This window comes from Schistocerca cancellata, unplaced genomic scaffold, assembly GCF_023864275.1.
Source record: "Schistocerca cancellata isolate TAMUIC-IGC-003103 unplaced genomic scaffold, iqSchCanc2.1 HiC_scaffold_1093, whole genome shotgun sequence".
Classification (NCBI taxonomy): domain Eukaryota; kingdom Metazoa; phylum Arthropoda; class Insecta; order Orthoptera; family Acrididae; genus Schistocerca; species Schistocerca cancellata.
This window is the reverse complement of record NW_026047092.1, coordinates 3,203,124-3,229,275: the sequence shown is the minus strand read 5'-3', so window position 1 is coordinate 3,229,275 and position 26,152 is coordinate 3,203,124.

The following is a 26,152-nucleotide window of genomic DNA, read 5'->3' as shown; positions in this document are numbered from 1 at the left end:
CGGGACGCAATTTGAGTGATCCATCGTCATTTGGTGGCCCTGAACGTTACAATTCACTATCAGTTATTCGTCCGATTGGAAAATCTTTGACTCACAGCAGAACGGCCATAAGGTGCCCGAGGCAGCAATAGACCCATGGAGACAAGTCGGCTGGAGGACGATGTATTGAATCGGGACGGAATTTGAGTGATCCAGCGTCATTAGGTGGCCCTGAATGTTACAATTCACTATCAGTTTTTCGTCCGATTCGAAAATCTTTGACTCACAGCAGAACGGCCATAAGGTGCCCGAGGCAGCAATAGACCCATGGAGACAAGTCTGCTGGAGGACGATGTATTGAATCGGGACGCAATTTGAGTGTTCCATCGTCATTAGGAGGCCCTGAACGTTACAATTCACTATCAGTTTTTCGTCCGATTCGAAAATCTTTTAGTCACAACAGAACGGCCATAAGGTGCCCGAGGCAGCAATAGACCCATGGAGACAAGTCTGCTGGAGTACGATGTATTGAATCGGGACGCAATTTGAGTGATCGATCGTCATTAGGTGGCCCTGAACGTTACAATTCACTTTCAGTTTTTCGTCCGATTTGAAAATCTTTGACACACAGCATAACGGCCATAAGGTGCCCGAGGCAGCAATACACCTATGGAGACAAGTCGGCTGGAGGACGATGTATTGAATCGGGACACAATTTGAGTGATCCATCGTCATTAGGTGGCCCTGAATGTTACAATTCACTATCAGTTTTTCGTCAGATTCGAAAATCTTTGTCTCACAGCAGAACGGCCATAAGGTGCCCGAGGCAGCAAAAGACCCATGAAGACAAGTCTGCTAGAGGAAGATGTATTGAATCGAGACGCAATTTGAGTGTTCCATCGTCATTAGGAGTGCCTGAACGTTACAATTCACTATCAGTTTTTCGTCCGATTCGAAAATCTTTGACTCACAACAGAACGGCCATAAGGTGCCAGAGGCAGCAATAGACCCATGGAGACAAGTCGGCTGGAGGACGATGTATTAAATCGGGACGCAATTTGTGTGATCCATCGTCATTAGGTGGCCCAGAATGTTACAATTCACTATCAGTATTTCGTCAGATTCGAAAATCTTTGACTCACAGCAGAACGGCCATAAGGTGCCCGAGGCAGCAATAGACCCATGGAGACAAGTCTGCTGGAGGACGATGTATAGAATCGGGACGCAATTTGAGTGTTCCATCGTCATTAGGAGGCCCTGAACGTTACAATTCACTATCAGTTTTTCGTCCGATTCGAAAATCATTGACTCACAGCAGAACGGCCCTAAGTTGCCCGCGGCAGCAATTGACCCATGGAGACAAGTCTGCTGGAGGACGAAGTATTGAATCGAGACGCAATTTGAGTGTTCCATCGTCATTAGGAAGCCCTGAATGTTACAATTAACTATCAGTTTTTCGTCCGATTCGAAAATCTTTATCTCACAGCAGAACGGCCATAAGGTGCCCGAGGCAGCAATAGACCCATGGGGACAAGTCGGCTGGAGGACGATGTATTGAATCGGGACGCAATTTGAGTGATCCATCGTCATTAGATGGCCCTGAAAGTTACAATTCACTATCAGTTTTTCGTCCGATTCGAAAATCTTTATCTCACAGCAGAACGGCCATAAGGTGCGCGAGGCAGCAATAGACCCATGGAGGCAAGTCTGCTGGAGGACGATGTATTGAATCGGGACGCAATTTGAGTCATCCATCGTCATTAGGAGGGCCTGAAAGTTACAAATCACTATCAGTTTTTCGTCCGATTCGAAAATCTTTGACTCACAGCTGAACGGCCATAAGGTGCCCGAGGCAGCAATAGACCCATGGAGACAAGTCGGCTGGAGGACGATGTATTAAATCGGGACGCAATATGTGTGATCCATCGTCATTAGGTGGCCCAGAATGTTACAATTCACTATCAGTATTTCGTCAGATTCGAAAATCTTTGACTCACAGCAGAACGGCCATAAGGTGCCCGAGGCAGCAATAGACCCATGGAGACAAGTCTGCTGGAGGACGATGTATAGAATCGGGTCGCAATTTGGTGTTCCATCGTCATTAGGAGGCCCTGAACGTTACAATTCACTATCAGTTTTTCGTCCGATTCGAAAATCATTGACTCACAGCAGAACGGCCATAAGGTGCCCGAGGCAGCAATAGACCCATGGAGACAAGTCTGCTGGAGGACGATGTATTGAATCGAGACGCAATTTGAGTGTTCCATCGTCATTAGGAAGCCCTGAATGTTACAATTAACTACCAGTTTTTTGTCCCATTCGATAATCTAGACTCACGGGAGAACGACCATAAGGTGCCCGAGGCAGCAATAGACCCATGGAGACAAGTCTGCTGGAGGGCGATGTATTGAATCGGGACGCAATTTGAGTGATCCATCGTCATTAAGTGGCCCTGAACGTTACAATTCACTATCAGTTTTACGTCCGATTCGAAAATCTTTGACTCACAGCAGAACGGCCATAAGCTGCCCGAGGCAGCAATAGACCCATGGAGACAAGTCTGCTGGAGGACGAGGTATTGAATCGGGACGCAATTTGAGTGTTCCATCGTCATTAGGAGTTTTTCGTCCGATTCGAAAATCTTTGACTCACAGCAGAACGGCCATAAGGTGCCCGAGGCAGCAATAGACCAGTGGAGACAAGTCTGCTGGCGGACGATGTATTGAATCGGGACGCAATTTGAGTGATCCATCGTCATTAGATGGCCCTGAAAGTTACAATTCACTATCAGTTTTTCGTCCGATTCGATAATTTTTGACTCACAGCAGAACGGCTATAAGGTGCGCGAGGCAGCAATAGACCCATGGAGACAAGTCTGCTGGAGGACGATGTATTGAATCGGGACGCAATTTGAGTGATCCATCATCATTAGGTGGCCCTGAACGTTACAATTCACTATCAGTTTTTCGTCCGATTCAAAAATCTTTGACTCACAGCAGAACGGCCATAAGGTGCCCGAGGCAGCAATAGACCCATGGAGACAAGTCGGCTGGAGGACGATGTATTGAATCGGGACACAGTTTGAGTGATCCTTCGTCATTAGGTGGCCCTGAATGTTACAATTCACTATCAGTTTTTCGTCCGATTCGAAAATCTTTGACTCACAGCTGAACGGCCATAAGGTGCGCGAGGCAGCAATAGACCCATGAAGACAAGTCTGCTGGAGGACGATGTATTGAATCGGGACGCAATTTGAGAGTTCCATCGTCATTAGGAGGCCCTGAACGTTACAATTCACTATCAGTTTTTCGTCCGATTCGAAAATCTTTTAGTCACAGCAGAACGGCCATAAGGTGCCCGAGGCAGCAATAGACCCATGGAGACATGTCTGCTGGAGTACGAAGTATTGAATCGGGACGCAATTTGAGTGATCGATCGTCATTAGGTGGCCATGAACGTTACAATTCACTTTCAGTTTTTCGTCCGATTTGAAAATCTTTGACACACAGCATAACGGCCATAAGGTGCCCGAGGCAGCAATACACCTATGGAGACAAGTCGGCTGGAGGACGATGTATTGAATCGGGACACAATTTGAGTGATCCATCGTCATTAGGTGGCCCTGAATGTTACAATTCACTATCAGTTTCTCGTCAGATTCGAAAATCTTTGTCTCACAGCAGAACGGCCATAAGGTGCCCGAGGCTGCAATTGACCCATGAAGACAAGTCTGCTAGAGGAAGATGTATTGAATCGAGACGCAATTTGAGTGTTCCATCGTCATTAGGAGGGCCTGAACGTTACAATTCACCTTCAGTTTTTCGTCCGATTCGAAAATCTTTGACTCACAGCAGAACGGCCATAAGGTGCCCGAGGCAGCAATAGACCCATGGAGACAAGTCGGCTGGAGGACGATGTATTAAATCGAGACGCAATTTGTGTGATCCATCGTCATTAGGTGGCCCAGAATGTTACAATTCACTACCAGTTTTTGTCCGATTCGAAAATCTTTGACTCACAGCAGAACGGCCATAAGGTGCTCGAGGCAGCAATAGACCCATGGAGACAAGTCTGCTGGAGGACGATGTATTGAATCGAGACGCAATTTGAGTGTTCCATCGTCATTAGGAAGCCCAGAAAGTTACAATTAACTATCAGTTTTTCGTCTCATTCGATAATCTAGACTCACGGGAGAACGACCATAAGGTGCCCGAGGCAGCAATAGACCCATGGAGACAAGATGGCTGGAGGACGATGTATTGAATCAGGACGCAATTTGAGTGATACATCGTCATTAGGTGGCCCTGAAAGTTACAATTCACTATCAGTTTTTCGTCCGTTTCGAAAATCTTTGACTCACAGCAGAACGGCCATAAGGTGCCCGAGGCAGCAATAGACCCATGGAGACAAGTCTGCTGGAGGACGATGTATAGAATCGGGACGCAATTTGAGTGTTCCATCGTCATTAGGAGGCCCTGAACGTTACAATTCACTATCAGTTTTTCGTCCGATTCGAAAATCATTGACTCACAGCAGAACGGCCCTAAGTTGCCCGCGGCAGCAATTGACCCATGGAGACAAGTCTGCTGGAGGACGAAGTATTGAATCGAGACGCAATTTGAGTGTTCCATCGTCATTAGGAAGCCCTGAATGTTACAATTAACTATCAGTTTTTCGTCCCATTCGAAAATCTAGACTCACGGGAGAACGACCATAAGGTGCCCGAGGCAGCAATAGACCCATGGAGACAAGTCTGCTGTAGGGCGATGTATTGAATCGGGACTCAATTTGAGTGATCCATCGTCATTAGGTGTCCCTGAACGTTACAATTCACTATCAGTTTTTCGTCCGATTCGAAAATCTTTGACTCACAGCAGAACGGCCATAAGCTGCCCGAGGCAGAAATAGACCCATGGTGACAAGTCTGCTGGAGGACGATGTATTGAATCGGGACGCAATTTGAGTGATCCATCGTCATTAGGTGGCCCTGAACGTTACAGTTCACTATCAGTTTTTCGTCCGATTCGAAAATCTTTGACTCACAGCAGAACGGCCATAAGGTGCCCGAGGCAGCAATAGACCCATGGAGACAAGTCGGCTGGAGGACGATGTATTGAATCGGGACGCAATTTGAGTGATCCATCGTCATTAGATGGCCCTGAAAGTTACAATTCACTATCAGTTTTTCGTCCGATTCGAAAATCTTTATCTCACAGCAGAACGGCCATAAGGTGCGCGAGGCAGCAATAGACCCATGGAGACAAGTCTGCTGGAGGACGATGTATTGAATCGGGACGCAATTTGAGTCATCCATCGTCATTAGGAGGGCCTGAAAGTTACAAATCACTATCAGTTTTTCGTCCGATTCGAAAATCTTTGACTCACAGCTGAACGGCCATAAGGTGCCCGAGGCAGCAATAGACCCATGGAGACAAGTCGGCTGGAGGACGATGTATTAAATCGGGACGCAATATGTGTGATCCATCGTCATTAGGTGGTCCAGAATGTTACAATTCACTATCAGTATTTCGTCAGATTCGAAAACTTTGACTCACAGCAGAACGGCCATAAGGTGCCCGAGGCAGCAATAGACCCATGGAGACAAGTCTGCTGGAGGACGATGTATAGAATCGGGTCGCAATTTGGTGTTCCATCGTCATTAGGAGGCCCTGAACGTTACAATTCACTATCAGTTTTTCGTCCGATTCGAAAATCATTGACTCACAGCAGAACGGCCATAAGGTGCCCGAGGCAGCAATAGACCCATGGAGACAAGTCTGCTGGAGGACGATGTATTGAATCGAGACGCAATTTGAGTGTTCCATCGTCATTAGGAAGCCCTGAATGTTACAATTAACTATCAGTTTTTTGTCCCATTCGATAATCTAGACTCACGGGAGAACGACCATAAGGTGCCCGAGGCAGCAATAGACCCATGGAGACAAGTCTGCTGGAGGGCGATGTATTGAATCGGGACGCAATTTGAGTGATCCATCGTCATTAAGTGGCCCTGAACGTTACAATTCACTATCAGTTTTACGTCCGATTCGAAAATCTTTGACTCACAGCAGAACGGCCATAAGCTGCCCGAGGCAGCAATAGACCCATGGAGACAAGTCTGCTGGAGGACGAGGTATTGAATCGGGACGCAATTTGAGTGTTCCATCGTCATTAGGAGTTTTTCGTCCGATTCGAAAATCTTTGACTCACAGCAGAACGGCCATAAGGTGCCCGAGGCAGCAATAGACCAGTGGAGACAAGTCTGCTGGCGGACGATGTATTGAATCGGGACGCAATTTGAGTGATCCATCGTCATTAGATGGCCCTGAAAGTTACAATTCACTATCAGTTTTTCGTCCGATTCGATAATTTTTGACTCACAGCAGAACGGCTATAAGGTGCGCGAGGCAGCAATAGACCCATGGAGACAAGTCTGCTGGAGGACGATGTATTGAATCGGGACGCAATTTGAGTGATCCATCATCATTAGGTGGCCCTGAACGTTACAATTCACTATCAGTTTTTCGTCCGATTCAAAAATCTTTGACTCACAGCAGAACGGCCATAAGGTGCCCGAGGCAGCAATAGACCCATGGAGACCAGTCGGCTGGAGGACGATGTATTGAATCGGGACACAGTTTGAGTGATCCTTCGTCATTAGGTGGCCCTGAATGTTACAATTCACTATCAGTTTTTCGTCCGATTCGAAAATCTTTGACTCACAGCTGAACGGCCATAAGGTGCGCGAGGCAGCAATAGACCCATGGAGACAAGTCTGCTGGAGGACGATGTATTGAATCGGGACGCAATTTGAGAGTTCCATCGTCATTAGGAAGCCCTGAACGTTACAATTCACTATCAGTTTTTCGTCCGATTCGAAAATCTTTTAGTCACAGCAGAACGGCCATAAGGTGCCCGAGGCAGCAATAGACCCATGGAGACATGTCTGCTGGAGTACGAAGTATTGAATCGGGACGCAATTTGAGTGATCGATCGTCATTAGGTGGCCATGAACGTTACAATTCACTTTCAGTTTTTCGTCCGATTTGAAAATCTTTGACACACAGCATAACGGCCATAAGGTGCCCGAGGCAGCAATACACCTATGGAGACAAGTCGGCTGGAGGACGATGTATTGAATCGGGACACAATTTGAGTGATCCATCGTCATTAGGTGGCCCTGAATGTTACAATTCACTATCAGTTTTTCGTCAGATTCGAAAATCTTTGTCTCACAGCAGAACGGCCATAAGGTGCCCGAGGCAGCAATTGACCCATGAAGACAAGTCTGCTAGAGGAAGATGTATTGAATCGAGACGCAATTTGAGTGTTCCATCGTCATTAGGAGGGCCTGAACGTTACAATTCACCTTCAGTTTTTCGTCCGATTCGAAAATCTTTGACTCACAGCAGAACGGCCATAAGGTGCCCGAGGCAGCAATAGACCCATGGAGACAAGTCGGCTGGAGGACGATGTATTAAATCGGGACGCAATTTGTGTGATCCATCGTCATTAGGTGGCCCAGAATGTTACAATTCACTACCAGTTTTTGTCCGATTCGAAAATCTTTGACACACAGCATAACGGCCATAAGGTGCCCGAGGCAGCAATAGACCCATGGAGACAAGTCTGCTGGAGGACGATGTATTGAATCGGGACGCAATTTGAGTGATCCATCGTCATTAGGTGGCCCTGAACGTTACAATTCAGTATCAGTTTTCCGTCCCATTCGATAATCTAGACTCACAGCAGAAGTGCCATAAGGTGCCCGAGGCAGCAATAGACCCATGGAGACAAGTCTGCTGGAGGACGATGTATTGAATCGGGACGCAATTAGAGTGTTCCATCGTCATTAGGAGGCCTTGAATGTTACAATTCACTATCAGTTTTTCGTCCGATTCGAAAATCTTTGACTCACAGCAGAACGGCCATAAGGTGCCCGAGGCAGCAATAGACCCATGGAGACAAGTCGGCTGGAGGACGATGTATTGAATCGGGACGCAATTTGAGTGATCCATCGTCATTAGGTGGCCCTGAATGTTACAATTCACTATCAGTTTTTCGTCCGATTCGAAAATCTTTGACTCACAGCAGAACGGCCGAGGCAGCAATAGACCCATGGAGACAAGTCGGCTGGAGGACGATGTAATGAATCGGGACGCAATTTGAGTGATCCATCGTCATTAGATGACCCTGAAAGTTACAATTCACTATCAGTTTTTCGTCCGATTGGAAAATCTTTGACTCACAGCAGAACGGCCATAAGGTGCGCGAGGCAGCAATAGACCCATGGAGACAAGTCTGCTGGAGGACGATGTATTGAATCGGGACGCAATTTGAGTGATCCATCGTCATTTGGAGGCCCTGAACGATACAATTCACTATCAGTTTTTCGTCCAATTCGAAAATCTTAGAGTCACAGCAGAACGGCCATAAGGTGCCCGAGGCAGCAATACACCCATGGAGACTAGTCTGCTGGAGGACGATGTATTGAATCGGGACGCAATTTGAGTGATCCATCATCATTAGGTGGCCCTGAACGTTACAATTCACTATCAGTTTTTCGTCCGATTGGAAAATCTTTGACTCACAGCAGAACGGCCATAAGGTGCCCGAGGCAGCAATAGACCCATGGAGACAAGTCGGCTGGAGGACGATGTATTGAATCGGGACGCAATTTGAGTGATCCATCGTCATTAGGTGGCCCTGAATGTTACAATTCACTATCAGTTTTTCGTCCCATTCGAAAATCTTTGTCTCACAGCAGAACGGCCATAAGGTGCCCGAGGCAGCAATAGACCCATGAAGACAAGTCTGCTAGAGGAAGATGTATTGAATCGAGACGCAATTTGAGTGTTCCATCGTCATTATGAGGGCCTGAACGTTACAATTCACCTTCAGTTTTTCGTCCGATTCGAAAATCTTTGACTCACAGCAGAACGGCCATAAGGTGCCCGAGGCAGCAATAGACCCATGGAGACAAGTCGGCTGGAGGACGATGTATTAAATCGGGTCGCAATTTGTGTGATCCATCGTCATTAGGTGGCCCAGAATGTTACAGTTCTCTATCAGTTTTTCGTCCGATTGGAAAATCTTTGACTCACAGCAGAACGGCCATAAGGTGCCCGAGGCAGCAACAGACCCATGGAGACAAGTCTGCTGGAGGACGATGTATTGAATCGGGACGCAATTTGAGTGTTCCATCGTCATTAGGAGGGCCTGAATGTTACAATTCACTATCAGTTTTTCGTCCCATTCGACAATCTGGACTCACGGGAGAACGACCATAAGGTGCCCGAGGCAGCTATAGACCCATGGAGACAAGTCTGCTGGAGGAAGATGTATTGCATCGGGACGCCATTTGAGTGTTCCATCGTCATTAGGAGGCCCTGAACGTTACAGTTCACTATCAGTTTTTCGTCCGATTCGAAAATCTTTGACTCACAGCAGAACGGCCATAAGGTGCCCGAGGCAGCAATAGACCCATGGAGACAAGTCGGCTGGAAGACGATGTATTGAATCGGGACGCAATTTGAGTGATCCATCGTCATTAGATGGCCCTGAAAGTTACAATTCACTATCAGTTTTTCGTCCGATTCGAAAATCTTTGGCTCACAGCAGAACGGCCATAAGGTGCGCGAGGCAGCAATAGACCCATGGAGACAAGTCTGCTGGAGGACGATGAATTGAATCGGGACGCAATTTGAGTGTTCCATCGTCATTAGGAAGCCCAGAAAGTTACAATTAACTATCAGTTTTTCGTCTCATTCGATAATCTAGACTCACGGGAGAACGACCATAAGGTGCCCGAGGCAGCAATAGACCCATGGAGACAAGATGGCTGGAGGACGATGTATTGAATCAGGACGCAATTTGAGTGATACATCGTCATTAGGTGGCCCTGAAAGTTACAATTCACTATCAGTTTTTCGTCCGTTTCGAAAATCTTTGACTCACAGCAGAACGGCCATAAGGTGCCCGAGGCAGCAATAGACCCATGGAGACAAGTCTGCTGGAGGACGATGTATTGAATCGGGACGCAACTTGAGTGATCCATCGTCATTAGGTGGCCCTGAACGTTACAATTCAGTATCAGTTTTCCGTCCCATTCGATAATCTAGACTCACAGCAGAAGGGCCATAAGGTGCCCGAGGCAGCAATAGACCCATGGAGACAAGTCTGCTGGAGGACGATGTATTGAATCGGGACGCAATTAGAGTGTTCCATCGTCATTAGGAGGCCCTGAATGTTACAATTCACTATCAGTTTTTCGTCCGATTCGAAAATCTTTGAGTCACAGCAGAACGGCCTTAGGGTGCCCGAGGCAGCAATAATCCCATGGAGACAAGTCTGCTGGAGGACGATGTATTGAATCGGGACGCAAGTTGAGTGATCCATCGTCATTAGGTGGCCCTGATCGTTACAATTCACTATCAGTTTTTCGTCCGATTCGAAAATCTTTGACTCACAGCATAACGGCCATAAGGAGCCCGAGGCAGCAATAGCCCCATGGAGACAAGTCTGCTGGAGGACGATGTATTGAATCGGGACGCAATTTGAGTGATCCATCGTCATTAGGTTGCCCTGAACGTTACAATTCACTATCAGTTTTTCGTCCGACTCGAAAATCTTTGACTCACAGCAGAACGGCCGAGGCAGCAATAGACCCATGGAGACAAGTCGGCTGGAGGACGATGTAATGAATCGGGACGCAATTTGAGTGATCCATCGTCATTAGATGACCCTGAAAGTTACAATTCACTGTCAGTTTTTCGTCCGATTGGAAAATCTTTGACTCACAGCAGAACGGCCATAAGGTGCGCGAGGCAGCAATAGACCCATGGAGACAAGTCTGCTGGAGGACGATGTATTGAATCGGGACGCAATTTGAGTGATCCATCGTCATTTGGAGGCCCTGAACGATACAATTCACTATCAGTTTTTCGTCCAATTCGAAAATCTTAGAGTCACAGCAGAACGGCCATAAGGTGCCCGAGGCAGCAATACACCCATGGAGACTAGTCTGCTGGAGGACGATGTATTGAATCGGGACGCAATTTGAGTGTTCCATCATCATTAGGTGGCCCTGAACGTTACAATTCACTATCAGTTTTTCGTCCGATTGGAAAATCTTTGACTCACAGCAGAACGGCCATAAGGTGCCCGAGGCAGCAATAGACCCATGGAGACAAGTCGGCTGGAGGACGATGTATTGAATCGGGACGCAATTTGAGTGATCCATCGTCATTAGGTGGCCCTGAATGTTACAATTCACTATCAGTTTTTCGTCCCATTCGAAAATCTTTGTCTCACAGCAGAACGGCCATAAGGTGCCCGAGGCAGCAATAGACCCATGAAGACAAGTCTGCTAGAGGAAGATGTATTGAATCGAGACGCAATTTGAGTGTTCCATCGTCATTATGAGGGCCTGAACGTTACAATTCACCTTCAGTTTTTCGTCCGATTCGAAAATCTTTGACTCACAGCAGAACGGCCATAAGGTGCCCGAGGCAGCAATAGACCCATGGAGACAAGTCGGCTGGAGGACGATGTATTAAATCGGGTCGCAATTTGTGTGATCCATCGTCATTAGGTGGCCCAGAATGTTACAGTTCTCTATCAGTTTTTCGTCCGATTGGAAAATCTTTGACTCACAGCAGAACGGCCATAAGGTGCCCGAGGCAGCAACAGACCAATGGAGACAAGTCTGCTGGAGGACGATGTATTGAATCGGGACGCAATTTGAGTGTTCCATCGTCATTAGGAGGGCCTGAATGTTACAATTCACTATCAGTTTTTCGTCCCATTCGACAATCTGGACTCACGGGAGAACGACCATAAGGTGCCCGAGGCAGCTATAGACCCATGGAGACAAGTCTGCTGGAGGACGATGTATTGCATCGGGACGCCATTTGAGTGTTCCATCGTCATTAGGAGGCCCTGAACGTTACAGTTCACTATCAGTTTTTCGTCCGATTCGAAAATCTTTGACTCACAGCAGAACGGCCATAAGGTGCCCGAGGCAGCAATAGACCCATGGAGACAAGTCGGCTGGAGGACGATGTATTGAATCGGGACGCAATTTGAGTGATCCATCGTCATTAGATGGCCCTGAAAGTTACAATTCACTATCAGTTTTTCGTCCGATTCGAAAATCTTTGGCTCACAGCAGAACGGCCATAAGGTGCGCGAGGCAGCAATAGACCCATGGAGACAAGTCTGCTGGAGGACGATGAATTGAATCGGGACGCAATTTGAGTGATCCATCGTCATTTGGTGGCCCTGAACGTTACAATTCACTATCAGTTTTTCGTCCGATTGGAAAATCTTTGACTCACAGCAGAACGGCCATAAGGTGCCCGAGGCAGCAATAGGCCCATGGAGACAAGTCGGCTGGAGGACGATGTATTGAATCGGGACGCAATTTGAGTGATCCATCGTCATTAGGTGGCCCTGAATGTTACAATTCACTATCAGTTTTTCGTCCGATTCGAAAATCTTTGACTCACAGCAGAACGGCCATAAGGTGCCCGAGGCAGCAATAGACCCATGGAGACAAGTCTGCTGGAGGACGATGTATTGAATCGGGACGCAATTTGAGTGATCCATCGTCATTAGGTGGCCCTGAATGTTACAATTCATTATCAGTTTTTCGTCCGATTCGAAAATCTTTGACTCACAGCAGAACGGCCATAAGGTGCCCGAGGCAGCAATAGACCCATGGAGACAAGTCTGCTGGAGGACGATGTATTGAATCGGGACGCAATTTGAGTGTTCCATCGTCATTAGGAGGCCCTGAACGTTACAATTCACTATCAGTTTTTCGTCCGATTCGAAAATCTTTTAGTCACAGCAGAACGGCCATAAGGTGCCCGAGGCAGCAATAGACCCATAGAGACAAGTCTGCTGGAGTACGATGTATTGAATCGGGACGCAATTTGAGTGATCGATCGTCATTAGGTGGCCCTGAACGTTACAATTCACTTTCAGTTTTTCGTCCGATTTGAAAATCTTTGACACACAGCATAACGGCCATAAGGTGCCCGAGGCAGCAATACACCTATGGAGACAAGTCGGCTGGAGGACGATGTATTGAATCGGGACACAATTTGAGTGATCCATCGTCATTAGGTGGCCCTGAATGTTACAATTCACTATCAGTTTTTCGTCCGATTCGAAAATCTTGGTCTCACAGCAGAACAGCCATAAGGTGCCCGAGGCAGCAACAGACCCATGGAGACAAGTCTGCTGGAGGACGATGTATTGAATCGGGACGCAATTTGAGTGATCCATCGTCATTAGGTGGCCCTGAATGTTACAATTCACTATCAGTTTTTCGTCCGATTCGAAAATCTTTGTCTCACAGCAGAACAGCCATAAGGTGCCCGAGGCAGCAACAGACCCATGGAGACACGTCTGCTGGAGGACGATGTATTGAATCGGGACGCAATTTGAGTGTTCCATCGTCATTAGGAGGCCCTGAATGTTACAATTCACTATTAGTTTTTCGTCCCATTCGACAATCTAGACTCACGGGAGAACGACTATAAAGTGCCCGAGGCAGCTATAGACCCATGGAGACAAGTCTGCTGGAGGACGATGTATTGCATCGGGACGCCATGTGAGTGTTCCATCGTCATTAGGAGGCCCTGAACGTTACAGTTCACTATCAGTTTTTCGTCCGATTCGAAAATCTTTGACTCACAGCAGAACGGCCATAAGGTGCCCGAGGCAGCAATAGACCCATGGAGACAAGTCGGCTGGAGGACGATGTATTGAATCGGGACGCAATTTGAGTGATCCATCGTCATTAGATGGCCCTGAAAGTTACAATTCACTATCAGTTTTTCGTCCGATTCGAAAATCATTGACTCACAGCAGAACGGCCATAAGGTGCGCGAGGCAGCAATAGACCCATGGAGACAAGTCTGCTGGAGGACGATGTATTGAAGCGGGACGCAATTTGAGTGTTCCATCGTCATTAGGAGGCCCTGAACGTTACAATTCACTATCTGTTTTTCGTCCGATTCGAAAATCTTTTAGTCACAGCAGAACGGCCATAAGGTGCCCGAGGCAGCAATAGACCCATGGAGACAAGTCTGCTGGAGTACGATGTATTGAATCGGGACGCAATTTGAGTGATCGATCGTCATTAGGTGGCCCTGAACGTTACAATTCACTTTCAGTTTTTCGTCCGATTTGAAAATCTTTGACACACAGCATAACGGCCATAAGGTGCCCGAGGCAGCAATACACCTATGGAGACAAGTCGGCTGGAGGACGATGTATTGAATCGGGACACAATTTGAGTGATCCATCGTCATTAGGTGGCCCTGAATGTTACAATTCACTATCAGTTTCTCGTCAGATTCGAAAATCTTTGTCTCACAGCAGAACGGCCATAAGGTGCCCGAGGCAGCAATAGACCCATGGAGACAAGTCGGCTGGAGGACGATGTATTGAATCGGGACGCAATTTGAGTGATCGATCGTCATTAGGTGGCCCTGAACGTTACAATTCACTATCAGTTTTTCGTCCGATTTGAAAATCTTTGACACACAGCATAACGGCCATAAGGTGCCCGAGGCAGCAATACACCTATGGAGACAAGTCGGCTGGAGGACGATGTATTGAATCGGGACACAATTTGAGTGATCCATCGTCATTAGGTGGCCCTGAATGTTACAATTCACTATTAGTTTTTCGTCAGATTCGAAAATCTTTGTCTCACAGCAGAACGGCCATAAGGTGCCCGAGGCAGCAATAGACCCATGAAGACAAGTCTGCTAGAGGAAGATGTATTGAATCGAGACGCAATTTGAGTGTTCCATCGTCATTAGGAGGGCCTGAACGTTACAATTCACCTTCAGTTTTTCGTCCGATTCGAAAATCTTTGACTCACAGCAGAACGGCCATAAAGTGCCCGAGGCAGCAATAGACCCATGGAGACAAGTCGGCTGGAGGACGATGTATTGAATCGGGACGCAATTTGAGTGATCCATCGTCATTAGGTGGCCCTGAATGTTACAATTCACTATCAGTTTTTCGTCCGATTCGAAAATCTTTGTCTCACAGCAGAACAGCCATAAGGTGCCCGAGGCAGCAACAGACCCATGGAGACAAGTCTGCTGGAGGACGATGTATTGAATCGGGACGCAATTTGAGTGTTCCATCGTCATTAGGAGGCCCTGAATGTTACAATTCACTATTAGTTTTTCGTCCCATTCGACAATCTAGACTCACGGGAGAACGACTATAAGGTGCCCGAGGCAGCTATAGACCCATGGAGACAAGTCTGCTGGAGGACGATGTATTGCATCGGGACGCCATGTGAGTGTTCCATCGTCATTAGGAGGCCCTGAACGTTACAGTTCACTATCAGTTTTTCGTCCGATTCGAAAATCTTTGACTCACAGCAGAACGGCCATAAGGTGCCCGAGGCAGCAATAGACCCATGGAGACAAGTCGGCTGGAGGACGATGTATTGAATCGGGACGCAATTTGAGTGATCCATCGTCATTAGATGGCCCTGAAAGTTACAATTCACTATCAGTTTTTCGTCCGATTCGAAAATCTTTGACTCACAGCAGAACGGCTATAAGGTGCGCGAGGCAGCAATAGACCCATGGAGACAAGTCTGCTGGAGGACGATGTATTGAAGCGGGACGCAATTTGAGTGATCCATCGTCATTTGGTGGCCCTGAACGTTACAATTCACTATCAGTTTTTCGTCCGATTAAAAAATCTTTGACTCACAGCAGAACGGCCATAAGGTGCCCGAGGCAGCAATAGACCCATGGAGACAAGTAGGCTGGAGGACGATGTATTGAATCGGGACGCAATTTGAGTGATCCATCGTCATTAGGTGGCCCTGAATGTTACAATTCACTATCTGTTTTTCGTCCGATTCGAAAATCTTTTAGTCACAGCAGAACGGCCATAAGGTGCCCGAGGCAGCAATAGACCCATGGAGACAAGTCTGCTGGAGTACGATGTATTGATCCTGGACGCAATTTGAGTGATCGATCGTCATTAGGTGGCCCTGAACGTTACAATTCACTTTCAGTTTTTCGTCCGATTTGAAAATCTTTGACACACAGCATAACGGCCATAAGGTGCCCGAGGCAGCAATACACCTATGGAGACAAGTCGGCTGGAGGACGATGTATTGAATCGGGACACAATTTGAGTGATCCATCGTCATTAGGTGGCCCTGAATGTTACGTTTCACTATCAGTTTCTCGTCAGATTCGAAAATCTTTGTCTCACAGCAGAACGGCCATAAGGTGCCCGAGGCAGCAATAGACCCATGGAGACAAGTCGGCTGGAGGACGATGAATTAAATCGGGACGCAATTTCTGTCATCCATCGTCATTAGGTGGCCCAGAATGTTACAGTTCTCTATCAGTTTTTCGTCCGATTCGATAATCTTTGACTCACAGCAGAACGGCCATAAGGTGCCCGAGGCAGCAATAAACCCATGGAGACAAGTCGGCTGGAGGACGATGTATTGAATCGGGACGCAATTTGAGTGATCCATCGTCATTAGGTGGCCCTGAATGTTACAATTCACTATCAGTTTTTCGTCTGATTCGAAAATCTTTGACTCACAGCAGAACAGCCATAAGGTGCCCGAGGCAGCAACAGACCCAAGGAGACAAGTCTGCTGGAGGACGATGTATTGAATCGGGACGCAATTTGAGTGTTCCATCGTCATTAGGAGGCCCTGAACGTTACAGTTCACTATCAGTTTTTCGTCCGATTCGAAAATCTTTGCCTCAAAGCAGAACGGCCATAAGGTGCCCGAGGCAGCAATAGACCCATGGAGAAAAGTCGGCTGGAGGACGATGTATTGAATCGGGACGCAATTTGAGTGATCCATCGTCATTAGGTGGCCCTGAACGTTACAATTCACTATCAGTTTTTCGTCCGATTCGAAAATCTTTTAGTCACAGCAGAACGGCCATAAGGTGCCCGAGGCAGCAATAGACCCATGGAGACAAGTCTGCTGGAGTACGATGTATTGAATCGGGACGCAATTTGAGTGATCGATCGTCATTAGGTGGCCCTGAACGTTACAATTCACTTTCAGTTTTTCGTCCGATTTGAAAATCTTTGACACACAGCATAACGGCCATAAGGTGCCTGAGGCAGCAATACACCTATGGAGACAAGTCGGCTGGAGGACGATGTATTGAATCGGGACACAATTTAAGTGATCCATCGTCATTAGGTGGCCCTGAAAGTTACAATTCACTATCAGTTTTTCGTCAGATTCGAAAATCTTTGTCTCACAGCAGAACGGCCATAAGGTGCCCGAGGCAGCAATGGACCCATGGAGACAAGTCGGCTGGAGGACGATGTATTAAATCGGGACGCAATTTGTGTGATCCATCGTCATTAGGTGGCCCAGAATGTTACAATTCACTATCAGTTTTTCGTCCGATTCGAAAATCTTTGACTCACAGCAGAACGGCCATAAGGTGCTCGAGGCAGCAATAGACCCATGGAGACAAGTCTGCTGGAGGACGATGTATTGAATCGAGACGCAATTTGAGTGTTCCATCGTCATTAGGAAGCCCTGAACGATATAATTAATTATCAGTTTTTCGTCACATTCGATAATCTAGACTCGCGGGAGAACGACCATAAGGTGCTGAGGCAGCAATAGACCCATGGAGACAAGTCGGTTGGAGGACGAGGTATTGAATCGGGACGCAATTTGAGTGATCAATCGTCATTAGGTGGCCCTGAATGTTACAATTCACTATCAGTTTTTCGTCCGATTCGAAAATCTTTGACTCACAGCAGAACGGCCATAAGGTGCCCGAGGCAGCAATAGACCCATGGAGACAAGTCTGCTGGAGGACGTTGTATTGAATCGGGACGCAATTTGAGTGTTCCATCGTCATTAGGAGACCCTGAACGTTACAATTCACTATCTGTTTTTCGTCCGATTCGAAAATCTTTTAGTCACAGCAGAACGGCCATAAGGTGCCCGAGGCAGCAATAGACCCATGGAGACAAGTCTGCTGGAGTACGATGTATTGATCCTGGACGCAATTTGAGTGATCGATCGTCATTAGGTGGCCCTGAACGTTACAATTCACTTTCAGTTTTTCGTCCGATTTGAAAATCTTTGACACACAGCATAACGGCCATAAGGTGCCCGAGGCAGCAATACACCTATGGAGACAAGTCGGCTGGAGGACGATGTATTGAATCGGGACACAATTTGAGTGATCCATCGTCATTAGGTGGCCCTGAATGTTACAATTCACTATCAGTTTCTCGTCAGATTCGAAAATCTTTGTCTCACAGCAGAACGGCCATAAGGTGCCCGAGGCAGCAATAGACCCATGGAGACAAGTCGGCTGGAGGACGATGTATTAAATCGGGACGCAATTTGTGTGATCCATCGTCATTAGGTGGCCCAGAATGTTACAGTTCTCTATCAGTTTTTCGTCCGATTCGAAAATCTTTGACTCACAGCAGAACGGCCATAAGGTGCCCGAGGCAGCAATAAACCCATGGAGACAAGTCGGCTGGAGGACGATGTATTGAATCGGGACGCAATTTGAGTGATCCATCGTCATTAGGTGGCCCTGAATGTTACAATTCACTATCAGTTTTTCGTCTGATTGGAAAATCATTGACTCACAGCAGAACAGCCATAAGGTGCCCGAGGCAGCAACAGACCCAAGGAGACAAGTCTGCTGGAGGACGATGTATTGAATCGGGACGCAATTTGAGTGTTCCATCGTCATTAGGAGGCCCTGAATGTTACAATTCACTATCAGTTTTTCGTCCCATTCGACAATCTGGACTCACGGGAGAACGACCATAAGGTGCCCGAGGCAGCTATAGACCCATGGAGACAAGTCTGCTGGAGGACGATGTATTGCATTGGGACGCCATTTGAGTGTTCCACTGCATTAGGAGGCCCTGAACGTTACAGTTCACTATCAGTTTTTCGTCCGATTCGAAAATCTTTGACTCACAGCAGAACGGCATTAAGGTGCCCGAGGCAGCAATGTTGTCTATGGAGACAAGTCGGCTGGAGGACGATGTATTGAATCGGGACGCAATTTGAGTGATCCATCGTCATTAGGTGGCCCTGAATGTTACAATTCACTATCAGTTTTTCGTCTGATTCGAAAATCTTTGACTCACAGCAGAACAGCCATAAGGTGCCCGAGGCAGCAACAGACCCAAGGAGACAAGTCTGCTGGAGGACGATGTATTGAATCGGGACGCAATTTGAGTGTTCCATCGTCATTAGGAGGCCCTGAACGTTACAGTTCACTATCAGTTTTTCGTCCGATTCGAAAATCTTTGACTCAAAGCAGAACGGCCATAAGGTGCCCGAGGCAGCAATAGACCCATGGAGAAAAGTCGGCTGGAGGACGATGTATTGAATCGGGACGCAATTTGAGTGATCCATCGTCATTAGGTGGCCCTGAACGTTACAATTCACTATCAGTTTTTCGTCCGATTCGAAAATCTTTTAGTCACAGCAGAACGGCCATAAGGTGCCCGAGGCAGCAATAGACCCATGGAGACAAGTCTGCTGGAGTACGATGTATTGAATCGGGACGCAATTTGAGTGATCGATCGTCATTAGGTGGCCCTGAACGTTACAATTCACTTTCAGTTTTTCGTCCGATTTGAAAATCTTTGACACACAGCATAACGGCCATAAGGTGCCCGAGGCAGCAATACACCTATGGAGACAAGTCGGCTGGAGGACGATGTATTGAATCGGGACACAATTTAAGTGATCCATCGTCATTAGGTGGCCCTGAAAGTTACAATTCACTATCAGTTTTTCGTCAGATTCGAAAATCTTTGTCTCACAGCAGAACGGCCATAAGGTGCCCGAGGCAGCAATGGACCCATGGAGACAAGTCGGCTGGAGGACGATGTATTAAATCGGGACGCAATTTGTGTGATCCATCGTCATTAGGTGGCCCAGAATGTTACAATTCACTATCAGTTTTTCGTCCGATTCGAAAATCTTTGACTCACAGCAGAACGGCCATAAGGTGCTCGAGGCAGCAATAGACCCATGGAGACAAGTCTGCTGGAGGACGATGTATTGAATCGAGACGCAATTTGAGTGTTCCATCGTCATTAGGAAGCCCTGAACGATATAATTAATTATCAGTTTTTCGTCACATTCGATAATCTAGACTCGCGGGAGAACGACCATAAGGTGCTGAGGCAGCAATAGACCCATGGAGACAAGTCGGTTGGAGGACGAGGTATTGAATCGGGACGCAATTTGAGTGATCAATCGTCATTAGGTGGCCCTGAATGTTACAATTCACTATCAGTTTTTCGTCCGATTCGAAAATCTTTGACTCACAGCAGAACGGCCATAAGGTGCCCGAGGCAGCAATAGACCCATGGAGACAAGTCTGCTGGAGGACGTTGTATTGAATCGGGACGCAATTTGAGTATTCCATCGTCATTAGGAGACCCTGAACGTTACAATTCACTATCTGTTTTTCGTCCGATTCGAAAATCTTTTAGTCACAGCAGAACGGCCATAAGGTGCCCGAGGCAGCAATAGACCCATGGAGACAAGTCTGCTGGAGTACGATGTATTGATCCTGGACGCAATTTGAGTGATCGATCGTCATTAGGTGGCCCTGAACGTTACAATTCACTTTCAGTTTTTCGTCCGATTTTAAAATCTTTGACACACAGCATAACGGCCATAAGGTGCCCGAGGCAGCAATACACCTATGGAGACAAGTCGGCTGGAGGACGATGTATTGAATCGGGACACAATTTGAGTGATCCATCGTCATTAGGTGGCCCTGAATGTTACAATTCACTATCAGTTTCTCGTCAGATTCGAAAATCTTTGTCTCACAGCAGAACGGCCATAAGGTGCCCGAGGCAGCAATAGACCCATGGAGACAAGTCGGCTGGAGGACGATGTATTAAATCGGGACGCAATTTGTGTGATCCATCGTCATTAGGTGGCCCAGAATGTTACAGTTCTCTATCAGTTTTTCGTCCGATTCGAAAATCTTTGACTCACAGCAGAACGGCCATAAGGTGCCCGAGGCAGCAATAAACCCATGGATACAAGTCGGCTGGAGGACGATGTATTGAATCGGGACGCAATTTGAGTGATCCATCGTCATTAGGTGGCCCTGAATGTTACAATTCACTATCAGTTTTTCGTCTGATTGGAAAATCTTTGACTCACAGCAGAACAGCCATAAGGTGCCCGAGGCAGCAACAGACCCAAGGAGACAAGTCTGCTGGAGGACGATGTATTGAATCGGGACGCAATTTGAGTGTTCCATCGTCATTAGGAGGCCCTGAATGTTACAATTCACTATCAGTTTTTCGTCCCATTCGACAATCTGGACTCACGGGAGAACGACCATAAGGTGCCCGAGGCAGCTATAGACCCATGGAGACAAGTCTGCTGGAGGACGATGTATTGCATTGGGACGCCATTTGAGTGTTCCACTGCATTAGGAGGCCCTGAACGTTACAGTTCACTATCAGTTTTTCGTCCGATTCGAAAATCTTTGACTCACAGCAGAACGGCATTAAGGTGCCCGAGGCAGCAATAGACCCATGGAGACAAGTCGGCTGGAGGACGATGTATTGAATCGGGACGCAATTTGAGTGATCCATCGTCATTAGATGGCCCTGAAAGTTACAATTCACTATCAGTTTTTCGTCCGATTCGAAAATCTTTGACTCACAGCAGAACGGCCATAAGGTGCGCGAGGCAGCAATAGACCCATGGAGACAAGTCTGCTGGAGGACGATGTATTGAATCGGGACGCAATTTGAGTGATCCATCGTCATTCGGTGGCCCAGAACGTTACAATTCACTATCAGTTTTTCGTCCGATTGGAAAATCTTTGACTCACAGCAGAACGGCCATAAGGTGCCCGAGGCAGCAATAGACCCATGGAGACAAGTCGGCTGGAGGACGATGTATTGAATCGGGACGCAATTTGAGTGATCCATCGTCATTAGGTGGCCCTGAATGTTACAAATCACTATCAGTTTTTCGTCCGATTCGAAAATCTTTGACTCACAGCAGAACGGCCATAAGGTGCCCGAGGCAGCAATAGACCCATGGAGACAAGTCTGCTGGAGGACGATGTATTGAATCGGGACGCAATTTGAGTGTTCCATCGTCATTAGGAGGCCCTGAACGTTACAATTCACTATCAGTTTTTCGTCCGATTCGAAAATCTTTTAGTCACAGCAGAACGGCCATAAGGTGCCCGAGGCAGCAATAGACCAATGGAGACAAGTCTGCTGGAGGACGATGTATTGAATCGAGACGCAATTTGAGTGTTCCATCGTCATTAGGAAGCCCTGGACGATATAATTAATTATCAGTTTTTCGTCACATTCGATAATCTAGACTCACGGGAGAACGACCATAAGGTGCCGAGGCAGCAATAGACCCATGGAGACAAGTCGGTTGGAGGACGAGGTATTGAATCGGGACGCAATTTGAGTGATCAATCGTCATTAGGTGGCCCTGAATGTTACAATTCACTATCAGTTTTTCGTCCGATTCGAAAATCTTTGACTCACAGCAGAACGGCCATAAGGTGCCCGAGGCAGCAATAGACCCATGGAGACAAGTCTGCTGGAGGACGTTGTATTGAATCGGGACGCAATTTGAGTGTTCCATCGTCATTAGGAGACCCTGAACGTTACAATTCACTATCTGTTTTTCGTCCGATTCGAAAATCTTTTAGTCACAGCAGAACGGCCATAAGGGGACCCGAGGCAGCAATAGACCCATGGAGACAAGTCTGCTGGAGTACGATGTATTGATCCTGGACGCAATTTGAGTGATCGATCGTCATTAGGTGGCCCTGAACGTTACAATTCACTTTCAGTTTTTCGTCCGATTTGAAAATCTTTGACACACAGCATAACGGCCATAAGGTGCCCGAGGCAGCAATACACCTATGGAGACAAGTCGGCTGGAGGACGATGTATTGAATCGGGACACAATTTGAGTGATCCATCGTCATTAGGTGGCCCTGAATGTTACAATTCACTATCAGTTTTCCGTCAGATTCGAAAATCTTTGTCTCACAGCAGAACGGCCATAAGGTGCCCGAGGCAGCAATAGACCCATGGAGACAAGTCGGCTGGAGGACGATGTATTAAATCGGGACGCAATTTGTGTGATCCATCGTCATTAGGTGGCCCAGAATGTTACAGATCTCTATCAGTTTTTCGTCCGATTCGAAAATCTTTGACTCACAGCAGAACGGCCATAAGGTGCCCGAGGCAGCAATAAACCCATGGAGACAAGTCGGCTGGAGGACGATGTATTGAATCGGGACGCAATTTGAGTGATCCATCGTCATTAGGTGGCCCTGAATGTTACAATTCACTATCAGTTTTTCGTCTGATTGGAAAATCTTTGACTCACAGCAGAACAGCCATAAGGTGCCCGAGGCAGCAACAGACCCAAGGAGACAAATCTGCTGGAGGACGATGTATTGAATCGGGACGCAATTTGAGTGTTCCATCGTCATTAGGAGGCCCTGAATGTTACAATTCACTATCAGTTTTTCGTCCCATTCGACAATCTGGACTCACGGGAGAACGACCATAAGGTGCCCGAGGCAGCTATAGACCCATGGAGACAAGTCTGCTGGAGGACGTTGTATTGAATCGGGACGCAATTTGAGTTTTCCATCGTCATTAGGAGACCCTGAACGTTACAATTCACTATCTGTTTTTCGTCCGATTCGAAAATCGTTTAGTCACAGCAGAACGGCCATAAGGTGCCCGAGGCAGCAATAGACCCATGGAGACAAGTCTGCTGGAGGACGATGTATTGAATCGGGACGCAATTTGAGTGATCCATCGTCATTAGGTGGTCCTGAACGTTACAATTCACTATCAGTTTTCCGTCCCATTCGATAATCTAGACTCACAGCAGAAGGGCCATAAGGTGCCCGAGGCAGCAAGATACCCATGGAGACAAGTCTGCTGGAGGACGATGTATTGAATCGGGACGCAATTTGAGTGTTCCATCGTCATTAGGAGGTCCTGAATGTTACAAATCACTATCAGTTTTTCGTCCGATTCGAAAATCTTTGACTCACTGGAGAACGGCCATAAGGTGCGCGAGGCAGCAATAGACCCATGGAGACAAGACTGCTGGAGGACGATGTATTGAATCGGAACGCAATTTGAGTGATCCATCGTCATTTGGTGGCCGTGAACGTTACAATTCACTATCAGTTTTTCGTCCGATTGGAAAATCTTCGACTCACAGCAGAACGGCCATAAGGTGCCCGAGGCAGCAATAGACCCATGGAGACAAGTCGGTTGGAGGACGATGTATTGAATCGGGACGCAATTTGAGTGATCCATCGTCATTAGGTGGCCCTGAAAGTTACAATTCACTATCAGTTTTTCGTCCGTTTCGAAAATGTTTGACTCACAGCAGAACGGCCATAAGGTGCCCGAGGCACAATAGACCCATGGAGACAAGTCTGCTGGAGGACGATGTATTGAATCGGGACACAATTTGAGTGATCCATCGTCATTAGGTGGCCCTGAATGTTACAATTCACTATCAGTTTTTCGTCAGATTCGAAAATCTTTGTCTCACAGCAGAACGGCCATAAGGTGCCCGAGGCAGCAATAGACCCATGAAGACAAGTCTGCTAGAGGAAGATGTATTGAATCGAGAAGCAATTTGAGTGTTCCATCGTCATTAGGAGGGCCTGAACGTTGCAATTCACCTTCTGTTTTTCTTCCGATTCGAAAATCTTTGACTCACAGCAGAACGGCCATAAGGTGCCCGAGGCAGCAATAGACCCATGGAGACAAGTCTGCTGGAGGACGATGTATGGAATCGGGACGCAATTTGAGTGTTCCATCGTCATTAGGAGGCCCTGAATGTTACAATTCACTATCAGTTTTTCGTCCGATTCGAAAATCTTTGAGTCACAGCAGAACGGCCTTAGGGTGCCCGAGGCAGCAATAAACCCATGGAGGCAAGTCTGCTGGAGGACGATGTATTGAATCGGGACGCAATTTGAGTGATCCATCGTCATTAGGTTGCCCTGAACGTTACAATTCACTATCAGTGTTTCGTCCGATTCGAAAATCTTTGACTCACAGCAGAACGGCCATAAGGTGCCCGAGGCAGCAACAGACCCATGGAGACAAGTCTGCTGGAGGACGATGTATTGAATCGGGACGCAATTTGAGTGTTCCATCGTCATTAGGAGGCCCTGAATGTTATAATTCACTATCAGGTTTTCGTCCCATTCGACAATATAGACTCACGGGAGAACGACCATAAGGTGCCCGAGGCAGCAATAGACCCATGGAGACAAGTCGGCTGGAGGACGATGTATTGAATCGGGACGCAATTTGAGTGATCCATCGTCATTAGGTGGCCCTGAACGTTACAATTCACTATCAGTTTTTCGTCCGATTCGACAATCTTTGACTAACAGCAGAACGGCCATAAGGTGCCCGAGGCAGCAATAGACCCATGGAGACAAGTCTGCTGGAGGACGATGTATTGAATCGGGACGCAATTTGAGTGTTCCATCGTCATTAGGAGGCCCTGAACGTTACAATTCACTATCAGATTTTCGTCCGATTCGAAAATCTTTGACTCACAGCAGAACGGCCATAAGGTGCTCGAGGCAGCAATAGACCCATGGAGACAAGTCTGCTGGAGGACGATGTACTGAATCGAGACGCAATTTGAGTGTTCCATCGTCATTAGGAAGCCCTGATTGTTACAATTAACTATCAGTTTTTCGTCCCATTCGATAATCTAGACTCACGGGAGAACGACCATAAGGTGCCCGAGGCAGCAATAGACCCATGCAGACAAGTCGGCTGGAGGACGATGTATTGAATCAGGACGCAATTTGAGTGATACATCGTCATTAGGTGGCCCTGAAAGTTTCAATTCACTATCAGTTTTTCATCCGTTTCGAAAATCTTTGACTCACAGCAGAACGGCCATAAGGTGCCCGAGGCAGCAATAGACCCATGGAGACAAGTCTGCTGGAGGACTATGTATTGAATCGGGACGCAATTTGAGTGATCCATCGACATTAGGTGGCCCTGAACGTTACAATTCACTATCAGTTTTTCGTCCGATTCGACAATCTTTGACTAA